The 15,915-nt window shown below is 46.0% G+C and overlaps 1 pseudogene; it reads right to left on the reverse strand.

Annotated features, from left to right (window-relative positions):
- Positions 1–1,445: 1,445 nt before the first annotated feature.
- LOC144765169 (uncharacterized) lies at positions 1,446–12,538 on the reverse strand (annotated as a pseudogene).
- Between the last annotated feature and the right edge of the window lie 3,377 nt (positions 12,539–15,915).

The following is a 15,915-nucleotide window of genomic DNA, read 5'->3' on the forward strand; positions in this document are numbered from 1 at the left end:
AACAGGACAGCAAGTGCAACATACCAACTATATGAGTAGTATATAGTGATACCTTCATTTCAACTTTTTCTAGTCGCAAAAGTGACAGCTCTGGCTGGAAAATCCTAGTCTTAAATTTGACATGTTAGTCTTAAAAATATTGACAAGTCTGGCAGCAAAAAACCCTAGTCTTAAATTTCTGGCCTTAAATTTGAAAAAGTCTGGCAGCAAACCCTAGTCTTAAATTTGAGAGGCCTGGTTTTAAAATGGACAGACCAGGCCTTCAACAGTCCTTGCCATAAACTGTTGGTAGCAACAAGTGACAGGTGGCACTAGTGTTGACAAGGGTACGCAGCTGTCCCGGAAGGGGGCGAATGAGTCATAGGGGGCGTGTTGTTTTTTGGAGACATAGGCGTGGCGGAACAGCCCTGAGGCCATGTGTCCCTGTTATGGTGTAGAGGTATACGCCTCTTTTAGGGGTTGTGGTTTCTTAGAATACATATAAGCCTGTGTCAGGAGCCTGGTATAGCAAGCAGCCGCTGGACTACGTGAAGGGTCACCATGGCAGAAAAGAAGAGCTACACCCCATTTGCGAGAAAACACTGGTTTGGTGGCTCACAGCCCCCCATCAGTAGCTATTACAGAACCATAAGCCCTTTGGTCGTGGACGAGAATGCTCAATCAGAAGAACCTAAGGATATGGGTTGCGACGTTACTGCTTTTGGCAGTGGGTTTGCTAAGCGCTTTGGCGCCCCCGGTTTCAAGGATTGGCGGTGCCCACTGTCCCCGATTAAGAGCGACCGCAGCAGCGGCTCTAGCGAGGGTTCGAGTGGCGACTTGACGCTTGAGCAAAGCATGCTCTTGGAGACGGAGGATGCGGAAGACACCATAGTTCCGCCTAATACACCCGTCTATGAAGACGTGGGTTTTCACGAGAGTCTTTTTCCTGAGAATGTCCCTGTTCAAAAGCCTGATACAAGCGTGGAAGGTGAGGGAGCATCGGATGTTATTCCCGCCTCTCAAAATGTCAGAACCGCGGCTGATGGGGCATCGCAGGATATTAACAACTCTCAAGAGCCGCCGCCGAGGGTGGTGAAAATGTGGTGGTGAGTCAAAATGTTATGAGCAACCATTTACATAAGGATGTATTTTATTTCTACAACTATCGAACACTAATATTTCTTTTTTTGTTTGTTTGTAACCCTCTAGAGAGCAACACCAGTGGGATGCACTTACTTCATAATGCACAAAGAAAATCAAACTATGCCCCCTCCTAATACGCACATCTATGAAACCATGGCTGTTCAGAAGGCTAAGAGTCCTACGAAGGTAGTTGTGCAACAGCCTGATACAAGCGTTGAAGATGAGGGATCACCGATGGATATTACCGACTCTCAAGATTTCAGAGCCGCTGCAGAGGGTGGTGAAAGTGTGTGGGTAAGTAAAAAATGTTAGGCGTAGACCCTTTACATGAAAGTTTGTTGTCTTTCTACCGCTAACGGGGTGTCAATATTTGTCTTTTGAACCTAGGATGAAACACCGAAAAGAACTGAGGCCCAGGGGCAGACTGCAAAAGGTCGCAGCTTGAATCTGTCCTGTATATGCTGTGCAAACCAGACTGGAAGTTCCACAAAGCCGAGTTCACCTCTGCCCATGGAATGTGAAGATGGTTCTAAGAACGATGAGTTTGTAAAAGCAACGGCGTGGTTCCCCAGAGACACTATAGCTGGTGTTGAAGGTTTCGCAGCTATAGTTGTACGCGCATGTGTCAAACGGGACTATTACAACATGTGTTTTGGCCATCGTATTAGGGACCCTCAACAGGAGGCGCACGAGTGTCTAGCCGAATCATACAGAGACCGAATGATACGGCACATATGTAGTTTGCTTGATCCGTACAAAATGTATAAGCTGCTAAGGGTGGTGCACGGGCTGAGCGATGAAAATAATTTTGTCCACCCTAACATGTTGAAGATCTTGACGGCGACAGTAAAGGAGATACGCTATTCCAATGACCCCTGCGCAAAACTAAGAAACATGCCAAACGCCTGTGCGTGCTGTGACAGAAAAATGATAGAAAGACTTATAGAAAGGCGCATGTGTAATGTGTATCTAAAAAGCAGAAAAGTAGTGGCCCTGGCACCACAAAAGTTGTTTTATAATAGATAAGACCTGATGCATTGTTACGTGGTAGCTTGTATTTAAAATAGTAGAATGTTACACCCTAAAACCATATATGTGTTAAACCGTACTTACTACGCATACTGTGAAAAGATATGAAAACCCCATGTCTGTGATTTGGTAATACTCATTATTTTTAATAAAATGTTCTTACACAAAACAAGCGTCTTTCATTTCCTGTACTGTAATGACTGCTAACATGTCGGAGGGCCTGTTAAGAAAACTTTATTATGATACAAGAGGGGTTGGCACTTTGGAAGCGGTGCAGCTCTATATAGAAGGGCTGTGGCTGAAAAGGAGTCGGTAAGCAGAGAAGCTGTGAAGACATGGTTATCAGGAGAGGATGCGTATTCACTACATAAACCAGCCAGAAGACGTTTTAAGAGGCGTCCTACAATCGTTAATGCATGTATAGATTATCAGTGGCAAGCGGACATAATCAGCCTTCAAGATATAGCAAAACATAACGACGGCGCCTGTTATATATTAACAGTCATAGATGTGTTGTCCAAGTACGCTTACGCAGAGGCGCTGCGTGATAAAAGTGGAGCTAGCGTCACGGCCGCTTTTAAAGCCATCTTCGATAAGGGGCGTATTCCTCAAAAACTACAAACAGATGCAGGAAAAGAATTCTTAAACAAGGCATTTCAGAAATTATTAAAGCAGCACAATGTTCAACATTTTGTAACACACACGGAGGTAAAAGCAGCGGTTGTAGAAAGGTTTAACAGAACTTTAAAGTCTAAGATGTGGCGGTATTTTACGGCCAACAATACATACAGATACGTGGATGTTCTACAGGCTTTTTTAGCTGTATATAATGCTAGTTATCATAGGACCATCAAAATGGCACCTGAAGAGGTAACACCTAGTAATTCGTTAACTGTTTGGAGAAATGTGTATGGGTCTAACTTCGGGACAAAGGTGAAGAAGTCGGTTTTTAAAAATGGTGATCACGTAAGGATTTCAAAACTGAAAGGAGTTTTCACGAAGGGTTACCAACAGACCTTTAGTGATGAAATATTTATAGTGGAAAGTGTGGAGCTTAAGGAAGGGCTGTATATTTACAGGTTAAAGGACTACGATGGGGAAACGGTGTCGGGATCCTTTTACAAGGAAGAGTTACAAAAGGTGCCCAATGATCCAAACCGCGTGTATAGGGTTGAAAAGGTTCTGAAAAGGAAAGGTACAGGTGCTAAGAGCCAGGCATATGTCAAATGGCGCGGATGGCCTGAGAAATTTAACAGTTGGGTGTTGGCCAGCTCCCTGAAGGGTGTGTAAGCTAAAAGCCGCTTCTACGATGGAGACTACACCCTTTTATATAACCTTACCATCCAACGCTTCTAAGGACATGTTCCCCAACAATCAGATTTCTAATTACACCGTCAAATTGGCTAAGGCTGTGGACCTGAAGGGTGACTGAGAGGTTGCCCTAACAGAAATACAATACCCTAGAACGTGGAATACATTTACAGCGGCCGAAACCAAGTTTCACATCAAGAGGGAGCAGGACCCCATGGGCATACACACATCCTTCCCGCCCGGCTACTACCCACACGTTACAAGCATTATCGAAGCCATCAACAAATCCATAGCCGGTATAGAACCACATCCGAATATTCATCGGGTGCTAGATAATGTGAGAAGGAAGGTGTTTCTTGAATCCATAAATCGAAACACCCTGTTTAACTGCTCAGGTAAATTAAAAAGGATTTTAGGGACAGTACAACATGTGAAAAGCCCTGTGGAACAAGATCACACGTGCCCCGATATTAATGGGGGGTTCTACACGCTCTACGTGTACAGCGATATTGTAGAGTCTCAGAGGATAGGTGATAGTTACTCGCCGTTGTTAAGGTGGGTGCATGTACAGGGTGATAATAATACCATGGTCAACATACAATTTAACAAACCTGACTACGTCGCAGTTTCTAAAAACCATTTTGACACTATTTCAATTATGATCTACGATGATCAGTCTGAGCCGGTGGCCTTTAAATACGGGAAAGTTATTGTCAAGCTTCATTTAAGGCCTAGACACGACAGAGGGTATTAAGCAGCCATCATGGTGGTTATGAAAACCTACGGAGACCCGTCTATGTACAGAGACTATTACAGAAGTCAAGCCGGTTATGGAGGACCCCCGTACTTTCAAGGTTCACCCGTTATGTACGGGGCTGGATTAGGAGGATTCTTTAGGAGTCTGTTTAGAAGAGCTATGCCTTTCCTGAGAAGAGGCTATGAAATTGCAAAACCTCATGTTAAGGCGGCTGCCACAAACATTGCCCAGGAGGTGGTGGGGTCTGTTACATCGGCGGTTGCAGAGCGCATGAACAAGCAGCCTCAAGAAGGAGCTGGTTTGATGTATAAGCCACGCGCTAGTGTCAAAAGGAAAAGGTGTGTTTCCAGACGCCGGGGGCCCCCAGCCCACTATAAAAAAAGGAGGACCGCTACAAAACGCCCTCAGAAAAGAAGAGCTCCAAGACGGAAGAGAGCTACGAAGAAGCGAACCGGCTCTAAAGTAAATATTTTTTAAAGCCTTGTAAACACAGCCATGGCCTTCGTACATTGTGGATCTGGAGAATGCGCCAAATCAGAGTTAGACTTGTTTAGTCTAAAACCTACGCAGACAAGCATCGAAAACAGCTTCTTCATGGAGGTGTCACCTTTAGCAGCATTGACACCGCTGGCACCTATAGAGTTTTATGTGTCAGGGGCCACGGATATGTATTTGGATCTCAACAACACTCTGCTGCATCTTATGTGTAAAATCGTAAAAGCGGATGGGTCCGACATTGAAGACGACGCTAAAGTGGCACCGATCGCTTACCCTCTAGCTACCATGTTTAATCAAGTGGACATCACCCTGGGCGACCGCCTCATCACCCAGAACGATAACATGTACGCCTACAGAGCCTACATAGAAAGCATTCTAAATTACAGTAGCGACGCCCTTGACACACAACTTTCAGCAGGTCTCTTTCACAGGGATACACACGAACAGTTTGAAATCACAGCTCTGTATGGTGATAATAAGGGCTTTATAAAAAGAGCGGGGCAGGCTGCAGCCAGCCGCACCTTTGACCTCCTGGGGCGCATACATTCGGATCTCTTCTTCCAAGATAAACTGCTCATCAACGGAATTGATCTTAAGATCGAGCTCAATCGCAACAAGGACTCATTCTGCCTCATCAACGGGGATGCTGAACAGTACAAGCTGAACATACTGTCTGCGAGCCTGTTTGTAAAGAGAGTGAAAGTGTCCCCGAGTGTCAGGCTAGCGCACGCCGAAGCTTTGCAAATATCCAACGGCAAGTACGCTCTGGAAAGAGTAGCTCTGAAGGTATTCAGCATCCCAGCAGGTACTCGCTTAACACAACAGCAGAATTTATTTCTGGGACAGCTACCAAAGCTCATCATCATAGGGTTTGTGGACAATACAGCTTTTAGTGGCACCTATGCCTCAAACCCCTTCAATTTTAAACACTACAACATCAACTACGCGGCGCTGGTCCATGAGGGCAATGTGATTCCTGCAAAACCCTACACCCCCAGTTTTGCAACAGGGCATTACATCAGGGAATATCAGGGACTGGTTTCGATAACAGGCAAGCATCAAAGGGACTGCGGTGTAGCGGTGTCAAGAGAAGGCTATGGCCGTGGATACACGCTGTTCGCATTCGACCTGACACCGGACATGGAAGATGGTGATCACTACAACCTGGTCAGAAATGGAAATCTAAAAACTGAAATACGATTCGCAGCTCCACTGGCGACTAATGTGAACATGGTCGTATTCTCTGTATTCGACAGCATCATTCAGATCAACCACGCAAGGCAGATTTTGTTTGACTATCTTTAAAAAACATTTGTGAAATGGATACGGTGCAGATACGTGACTTCTTAAGCAGACATAAATACGCTAGGAAATACTTTTTGGGTGTTTTCCCCAGCGATGGGCTACCAGGAGACATAGGGGCAGAAAGACCATGCACCCTAGTCTTTAACACAGACCCGCATGACCAGGCTGGGACACATTGGGCGGCCATGTTTATAGATGTTGACAAGGTTACAGTGTTTGACAGTACAGCAGAGTTCCCTGAGCACAAACTCTATACAACACCTATATTCAAGTTTGTGAAAAAAGCTGCAGCTGTGGTGGAGTATAACAAACTAAGGGTGCAGGATTCCATGGCCATCACATGTGGGGAACATTGTATTTATTTTATTAGTAAAATGTCACAGGGTCTTTCGTTTAGAAATTTCTTAAAGCTATATCCGGGGGATCTTGTTAACAATGACCGTATAGTTGCAAAATATGTAAAAGAAAACACAAGGGGGTCGGTCAGACCTGTGAAAACAGAATATGTACCTTGTCAAAACTGTAAGAGTTTATAGCAGTTGTATGTTTAATGTTGAACGTTTAAAATAAAAGACATTATATTTTTTAAAAACCTGCATTCAGACTCGTTATTTCAATATGCATGCACCATAAAATGTTTTTTTGAAAGACGACTGAGACGGTTTGTAAAGTTATAACAAGGTGTTTATTACAAATATTTAGTTGACAAAACTTTATTGCTGAAACCTAGGAATAAAAAATCACACACAATTAATTAAAAATCCATGCGAAGGGTGATATAGGCGCTGTCTTTTTTTTTCGAGATGTCGTCGGCTGTGTAGGGGTAGACCAAGTAGGAGATAGTCTGTGGCCTTCAGAACCTGTAGGCGATGGCAGTAGGGGACTCTTCAAATTGTCTAGCAGGCGACGGTGTTCATTATTACCAACAAGCGTGGAGGGTATATTGAGTTCAGCAGCGGCCCTCAGAAACTGCTCCCAGCCTCTCGGGGCATTTTGAGGCGTTAGGATTTTGGGGTGTGTCAGACCTTTGACTAGATCGTACATATGCGACCCTGCAACAGGTTGGCCCTTGTAGAGAAACTCGCCGCGTTCATTCCAAGAAGCTAGGTCTTTAGAAGCGGCTAGTTTACTCATCAACATATGCCCAGCCCCTCTGTGCCTTTGACCTATATTTTTTAGGAGGTCTCCAACAAAGGTATTTGAGGCTGTCGCACCATCGGGAGGTGGTTGTAGGGGCTGCGGATCGGGGGCCTGAGCAGCTGGTTGTTCAGAGTCTGGGGTATATAGAGTCAACTTGTTCTTCTCGGTATTCCACTGGGTGTAGTAATTTAAGAATTTTTTGAGAGTGCTGTTGTAAAGGTTAGCCTTGTCGTAGGGGTTTAGATCAGTCCTGCTCAAAATGTCTTTAATTTCAGTATCCAGGCGTAGAGTCTCATTTCTACGGATATCCCAGGCGTTGTCATTGGTGGACCCCAGCTGCTCCATTTTCTGCCTAGGAACCAGATACATTTTTGTGGCGTGATCCATCACTGACCCCGAGGAGGCTTGTAATTACAGGTATAGCTATCCCCAGCAAGTTACCTATAAAACCTCCAGACTGTTTCACCAGTTTCTTCTTTGTTATGAGTGAGCCCCTTTTATTACTGAGCTTCTTGATAAGCCCCTTCTTCTTCTTCAGAACCTGTAACTGCCGCTTTGATATAGGGACGTTGCCTTTTAGGGTGTTTAGGGCTATTTCTGAAATGGCAGCCACTAAATCGTCAGAAGCGGTGCCCAGGATGGCCTTTCGATGTTGGGGACTGGCTTTAACAAGCATTTTCAGGAGGGCTAAATTGCGGCGTAGGTGTGCAGACATGGTCACCACTGTGCGTTATAAGGGTGGGGCTGTAAATGGTTCTAAAATACATCAGTGTTGCTTTTTATAGGTCCTGGTCTTGGGCTTTGGGGTGTAAACTACAGGTAGCTCTGGGGGAAAAATATCAGCCCTTAGTCTATAGTCTTTTAGAGTTTCATTTTTTAAGTCTACCAACAGGTACCCGTGGGGTTTTGCTGTAGCGTCGTTAAAGGCCTCCATGAAGAAGTGTGTGTTTCCGGGGTACATCTGTTTAGCTATGACGGATATTTGTTGTTTGTCACGAGGGTTTTTAAATAAAACAAGGTATGAAGCGTTGAGAGCTATAGACCTACTGTTCTTGCCTTTGTAAAACAAGTTCTGCACAATGTAGCAGATGCTTAGATTACGATGATGGGAATATTGGGTAAAAGCTCTCTCTAACTCTGGATGATCACCACCTTCACGCATCAGATCATCAACAATTATCATATTTACAAGGGTTGGGGGTAGTAGCTCATCATCGTTGAGGTTATCCGGTATACCCTCTATAAATTTGATATGTGGGAACCGACGGCCCAAGTCTGTATAAAGAGGATGCCAGCATGAATAAAGCCACACAATGTTGTTAGGGGTTTGTGATAAAGCAGAGCCGGCATTTTCTAAGAGCTTTTTTATAAAGTAGCTTTTGCCGCAGTTTGAGGGTCCTGCTAGCACGCAGTAGAACGGATGCTGTAACCTAGTGTCCATGCTGTGGCGGCTGTCTCTCTAGTGAGTCTAATAACCATAAGGCAGTGTTTTATAGTCATTGGTCAGGACCCTTTCATCAAAAACAACTCGCAATGTTTTATGTAGAGGCTGGGTTGTAATTTCCCACTTCTTTTTGGATCTGACTATGCAGGGCTGGTTCACGACTATGGTTTTAGCATTCTCAGAATCGTCTGCTGTAACGTATTCATGCACCAGATTCTTCAAACTATCAAAATTGATTTTTAGGGTGTTGCTGACATTTAATGTTATCCCTTTGACCTTCATACACACCTTGTTCTTGTTGGTCCTGTAACTGTATGTTTTAGGTCCGGAGGGGGTGAATTCTTTTATAAACTCATCCTTATCTAGCTCACTGGTTAGATTACCCAGATAATCTCCCAGAGGAGGGTCTTCATCCCCCGGCTTGCTCAGAAAAATCACAGAATCTGTATCGTGATACAAGCAGCGATTCTGGAGCTTATCCATAACCCCGTAAAGCTCTAGACGAGCGTGGGCTGTCGTGAAGCAGGCTATGAAAATGTTTATGTTGTTACTCGATGTGGGGTACTCTTGGGTGTATTTCCAACACAAAGCCGCGGTATCGTCATCGATAAAGTCGCAGCGGGACACCTCGTAGCATGGGGCAAACAGGTACTTGAACAGTTCATCAGGATCTGATATTAAGGTAGTATTTGAAAGGTTTGTCGCTGTGCAAATTTTCCCCATAAGGAGTTGAGACAGAGTTTGGCTAACTGGCGGCGTGCAGGATTGACCTCTATCAGATGGGAGCGTAAACAGATACCCTCGTGAGTGTAGTAGTCGTCGATGTATTTCTGTTTTGCATCCTGACTAGTACACCATTCAGGATACCCTAAGGCCTCCTCTTTGTCTCTGAGAAACAAATTAATGTAGGGGGCAAAGAGTTGTGTTGTAGTGCTCTTAAAATGCCACACTTCGTGTACTCTACCTGGCCTGTACCCTTTCTCTAAGGCAGCTTGTACCTCGATGCTACACCAGGTCCCTGTGAGCATCCTTTGTTCATCGGTGTGTCTGCAGCCGTCAACTTCTTTAAGCACCGCACATGTTCGACAGAGGGGGAACAACAGCTTGCCATCGACTCTGCATGGTAACACCGGGAAGTAAAGCTGCTTAGGAGGATAGATTTCACATTTGATAAGCCCAAAGTATTCGGATAGGGGCTTAAAATCTCTATAGATGATGGTGGGATGACCCAGCGGGTACAATTTCATCTTGTTCACAAAAGGGTACAGACTGGTGAAATCATAGTAGTGTATTTTCTCACCCTCACCAACGGCCTTGTACAGTTGTATGGCATTTGTACGCCCCCCAAATAAGGCGTCGCGGGGTTCCAGAGGTGTGGGTAAATCACGAGTCTTAAGAAAAGAGCAGAGGTCTGTGTTGGTTTTTAACATGTCTAACCACTCGTGCTCCCAAAGAACTCTCATAGCAAAGCCCTGGTTTTCAACATACTGAGCCTTTGTCAGAGTTCGTCTGTATAAGTGTTCAAATTTGGCCCCCAGCATTTTGTTATACTCGTGGGGTTTGTAACACTTGGGGCAGCCGTGGTAAAAACAACCGTTGAATTCAAAGGCCGTCGGCACACCCTTGATTACAGAGAACCCATCCAGGTAATAGGGGCCCAGGCGGTATTCACCACCCTGTAAGGCATGCTGAATTTGTATGTCTTCCTTCTCAGAGACGTGCATGAGCCATTGGATAGAGGGGGTGGAATAACGTTTCTGTTTACCGTTATAGAGGTCTGGCGGTACTAGAGCTATAGTTTCGGGCATTAAAAACATGTGTTTGTAGATGGACATACACATGGATGCCAGAGTGACGTTTTGAAATGGGTCTATGTATTCGACCGCTTGCAGCATTTCATGGGTTTTGGATTTCAAGACCATGACTTCTTTAGTCATAGACACCACAGCATCTCTGAAGAGGTTACAAGCTTGCCGCAGGATCATTACATCTGCCTGACAATAAGCTTTCAACTCTGTTTGAAAGTGAAACTCCTTTTCACGGTTTTCATAGTACCATTGTAGAAAGCTCCCTTTCTCGTCAGGCATCATGTATTCAACCCCGTAGCTGTCAGGAGGAGGCATGGGCCCCACATAATTCTGGTTAGCCCAGGTGTTAAAAAAGTGTGGAAAATAACCTTTACACCCCGGGAACCCAAAGGCCTTTGGTAGCTTGCTCAATTTCATGGGTAGGAAATTCAGGGTGTCCACGAACCGTATTTTAAAAGGGCATAACGTCATCAGCATCAGATTAGACCCCTGGGTTATGAGTTCCACCTGTATCTTTTCACGAATCATGTTTCGCAGAATAAAGAAGGAGTCATAGCCTTTCGAGTTGTGGGCTAGCATGGTATAGCCTTGGAATTTGGTTTGAATGAAAGTGTTTAGGAAATCACCAACGCACGCTCGTCCCTCAAACTCCCAGCTGTCGTCGGAAATTAGATGGTGTGCGTAAATATAGTTAGGTTGGTGTACCCCCGTCTCTTGTGTGCACTCTATATCAAACACTATATAGTCTTCGGTCTTGGTCTGAGGTAGACCTTTAACCATATAACACTGGTGGTTGGTGTCGGCCTTGTAAGACACATGACAACGGGGACATATCATACCTTTGCACTTGTGAGCGGTTGCCACATACCGCCCACACTCGCTGCAGTCCTTTTTAGGGACGCAGTTAAAAGATTTCTCGTGTATGCTCAAGCAGTTTTGCGAGCGACAAAACATCCTACACGTGTCGCACCTCACCTTCAGGGTATCGTCTTCTATACACCCGTCCCTCTGACACATCTTACAATGCATTTCACACTGGTGGTATGTTTTATTGCTGTATATATGGTCACAGTGGGCGCACATTTACCTGGCCCCCAGAAAACCTTTAAGGTTCAAGATGCCGTAAAAATGATTTTCGGCGTGGAGGACATATACGGTCTTGTTTCTCACAGGTCCCCCGGTTGTAAAGTACTTCCAGGAACCGTTGTGATAAAGAACTTTCACCGTCACGGCGAAATAGTTCTCAAAAAGACCTATATCGCCAAAGCCGACCATTCGGTCAGGAGGTATTTCAAGAACCTCATGGGCTTCAGCAGCCCTAGACATGATGACAGAGTCAGGGGTCTTGCGATCCATCAGCAGCCCCACGATGCTGGCCGCCAGACATGTGTTGGTATGGGCGTTGTTAAAGTTAAGCAGCCACCGCTGTTTCTTGCCAATTATTTGACTGTAGAGTATGCTCTTTAAAGGTCTGGAAACACCCCCCTCACGCCCCCGTACAATGAGGGCTATGACTCTAAAAGTGCCATAGGCGACTAGTTCAGCCTTACTCTGTAAAAGCCTTGAGAGGTTTTCTAAAAATTGCACAGCGTCAAAAACATCTCGGGTCTTCCGCCTGGTGAACAACGGAGTGTCAAAACCCTGCCCCTGGAAGCGGAGTTGGAAAAAGTCATTAGGCCCCACATTGTGTAACAACCTTTCTATGAGCTCCTGCACAGCCTGATGTATAGCTAGAACACCATGATCGGATGATGTTATTTGGTGGAGGTTAACAAATCTAAACTCCTCATAGTGTTCTACGGCCCTAAACCTCTCTACATTGCGAGTGTAACTTCTAACACTCTCTAAAAACAAGGGCTCTGGGCCCTCATCAGGAGGAGTGTGAGTTGCGGAGGTGTTCTCTGCTGTGTCACTTTGGGAGGTCATGGTGGGACCTGTCTCCGGAGTCCTTGTAAACCTGCGGGTAGCGCATATTCTCGCCTTCTTCAACTTATTTATTAAAAGCCGGCGTTGCTTTGTACTATTAAGCCACTTTTTTTTTCTTTTACGGACCCAGGCTTTTCGAGATACCATGCCCCAGCCTATCTGAAGAGGTTGGTTGGTGTCATTGTACGCCTTGTTCATGGAGGCCGCCGCTACAGTTCCACCCCTAGGTCCTTCTGAATGTTGCTGTGTTTGGAGTTTTAAAGCCCGCCCCCCTACCCCCTTCAAATGCCCGACCCTCGGTATGTTTGACCCTGCACCTATGTATTGTCGGTGGTGAAGGGCTGGTTTATATGTTTCAGGCGTTGGTCTTGAAGCTACGGGACCTTGTTTGAAGGGGTCTAGGGAAACAGATGTGTCTTGTTTGAAGGGTTCTAAGGAAAGAGTGTTGTCTTGTCTGCGGCGTTCTGGGGCAGCAGATGGGCTCTGCTTGAGCAGTCTTAAAAAGCGTACAGACTTTGTCACTAAACTCTGGACCTTACGGGTATATTTTGAGGGCCTCTTATGAACACCAGTGGCTGTTGGGGTCTTTAGGGGCTGGTGCTGCCATAGTCACGCCTGTATACCGTGTATGTCGGCCACAGCCGCCTGACACTCCTGGATGATCACTTTTTTACACAACGCCACCCTTTCCATGACCATATGTTGGGCCTCCCTCCTGTTGTGGTAATTGGTAACCCCCAGATCCATTCTCATGTTTACGCGGTTCGCCTGACGTTTTAATTTTCGAACAGCCATCTGTATCTCTTTTACATTATACCCCACTACCTCGAGTGTGTTTAGATACCCATCTGGTTCCTGCTTAGGGGTGACCACCTTGCGAGGTCTTATAAATGGCTGCAACGTCTTAGGACCATCTATACTGCTAACAGCCTTAGCACCATTCTGTAAAGCCTGTTCCGATAGTGTTCTAGAAATAGGGACCCCCTGCGAACGCCCTGGTGCGGACAGGAGCGGAACATTGCAAACTTTGTATGGAAAAAGCGGCTGTACCCCCTGGGCCCCCGTGGTATTGTCATCCACACTTGTTGCTGAGGGCGGTTTGGGGCTTACGACGGCCGCGGGGCTGGACGCGGGGCTGTACACGGGGCTGGCAGCTGGGCTGGACACGGTTCTGTACACGGGGCTGGCAGCGGGGCTGGACACGGGACTGTACACGGGGCTGGCAGCGGGGCTGGACACGGGACTGTATACGGGGTTGGCAGCTGGGCTAGACGCGGGACTGTACACGGGGGTGGCAATGGGGGTGGACACGGGACTGTCCACGGGGCTGTACATGGGGCTGGCCGCTGGGCTGGTGGGGTCGTATGCCCCCGGAGGGGTACTAGGGGACAATGGGTATGAGGATTGTGAGGAGCTGTCGTTGTAATCATGGGTCCTAGCTGAAATGCCTGTATCAGGGTGTGGTGACCGGTTAGCTGGGTTCTGTAAACCCTCTGTGCTCAAAGACCCCTGGTACACCGCTTCAGGGGTTCTCCCTATGTTGTCTACCATCCCCCTCATCACCTCAAGAGCGGGGCTGTTCACGATAGAAGGCCCTTCTAGGGGTTGCGTATTATTACCCGTTGAGACCCTAGGCTGTGCCTGAACACTTACAACCGGCTTTGGGGGCTGCTCAGGGGCGTGCACCTCTACATGTACAGTTATTTTATTTGGTACTGTCTGGGGTTTCAGGATGCTGGGTGGATCCAGCGTTGCATTATGGTTGCTGAGGGACGCTGCTATCTGTAGCTTAGGGACCCCCGGTTTCAGCTTCAGATGTTTTCTTGAGAGGCGCGATGTTTTAGGGGGCTGTGGCGACGCCATCTCTTCTACACCCACAGGTACAACTACCACCTCCTTGGGGCTCATGGGTGTATAGGCCTCATTTAAGGGCTTAGCATCCCTTTTTACAGATAAGTCTCAGGGTTTAGCTTGGGGCTCAGGGGTTCTAGGTTTCTGCTTCTTCTCAGGGCTTAAGGGCTTTGCCTGGACCTCTGGGAGCACCGGCGCCATCTTCTTTAGGTTTAAGGGTTCTGTTTGGGGTTCTATGATTACCTTGGAGGACTTCACACGTTTTAAAAGGTTGGGAAGGTTCTCTGAGTCCCTATGTTTCTTCTTAAGGGAGGCAGTGATTGAGACACCTTTCCCTTTTGATACCCTGAGAGGGTTCAGACCCTCTGTAGCTGTTTTACACAGACCCTGCCCTGTGTTATCTGTGCTTGTAAAAACACCGCCGTTGCTGACCCCACCCCTGTGCAGAATAGATTGTTGTAGAGGATTGTTCATCATGTTTGGTGTGTAGGACGTTGAGAGTTTCTCATGGCGTACACGCCTACTCACGCCGTTTGTAGCGCTTCTGCTGTTCTGGACAGTCGTTGTTATGTCCCTTAAGGGCTTTGCCGACCTCTCTTCAGTAGCATGTTACTGAGCCGCTTCTAAATATAAACAGAAAAATATATATATTAGAGAAAGCATAAAAAGAACACATACAATCAGCACAATCCTAAGTTCTACACAGCCACCTTTTTTATATAGGCGTTGCTACAAGTCGTTGTATCCTTCTGCTTGAGAGTCTGTAACACCGTTAGTACCTTTCACACCCTTTGTAACAAACACACCTGATAGAGGTCTTTTTGCAACTCCTTTCTTTGACGGTGGTCCCACTTTAGAAGGTAAAGCTTTCCTCTTCAAAGGGCTTTCTTTTGAACATCGCGCAGCCTCTTGTACCTCGACGCCGTTCGGGCATAACGTGGGGGTGTCTGTAAAGAAAAAATAATACCCTGCCTTAGTCATCTTTCTGAGGAGTCCCACTATACACCATCAGGGTCAGGACTGTGGCCTACCCCGCCAACTTCCCAGCGTCTTAGACAGTTTAAAACAACAGGGGCCTTTTTAATTACATGTAGGAACTGAAGTGTTTTGCACACTGTTCAGAGCTCCTTGAGCCTCGAGGAACACCATAAGATCTTCAAAAACTTGCTGTAGGTCGGGATCATAAGCTGTAAAAGTATACATACATGAGACTCACATTAGAAAAAAGAGAACATCTGAGAGCTTGTTGTACAAAACTACGTAGAACTACACAACTTAAAATATATATACCTGGCTGCGGTGTTGTCAAGTCTACGGCATTGTTAGTTATTATAGGGGTGTCCAGCGCCGGGGGTACATTGGTAACGGCTACTTTTGCAGAGTCTTGCATCTGTATTAAAACAAAACAAAAAAAAAGCAGCGGTTTTAAAAGCGCCTTTCTTAAACACCAGTATCACAACTTAAAACAATTCAGGTATACATTTACAAGGGTGGGTGCAACAACACACATTTTTTTTAAAAACCTCTATCTGTGACACGCTAGGCGATCATTTAAAAAAAAAAAGGGGTGACTGTCCAGCGCAAAAGCATGTATTGTAATAGTTATGCACCCTTGGGGATAGCGTTAGCAGACATTTTAAAATAAATAGAAGCACCCTACGCCATATCCTATGCTTCTGGGTAAATGACTTAATGTACCACCAACATCCTACCATGCAACCATT

This window comes from Lissotriton helveticus, chromosome 1_1 (assembly GCF_964261635.1).
Source record: "Lissotriton helveticus chromosome 1_1, aLisHel1.1, whole genome shotgun sequence".
In the NCBI taxonomy this organism is placed as follows: Eukaryota; Metazoa; Chordata; class Amphibia; order Caudata; family Salamandridae; genus Lissotriton; species Lissotriton helveticus.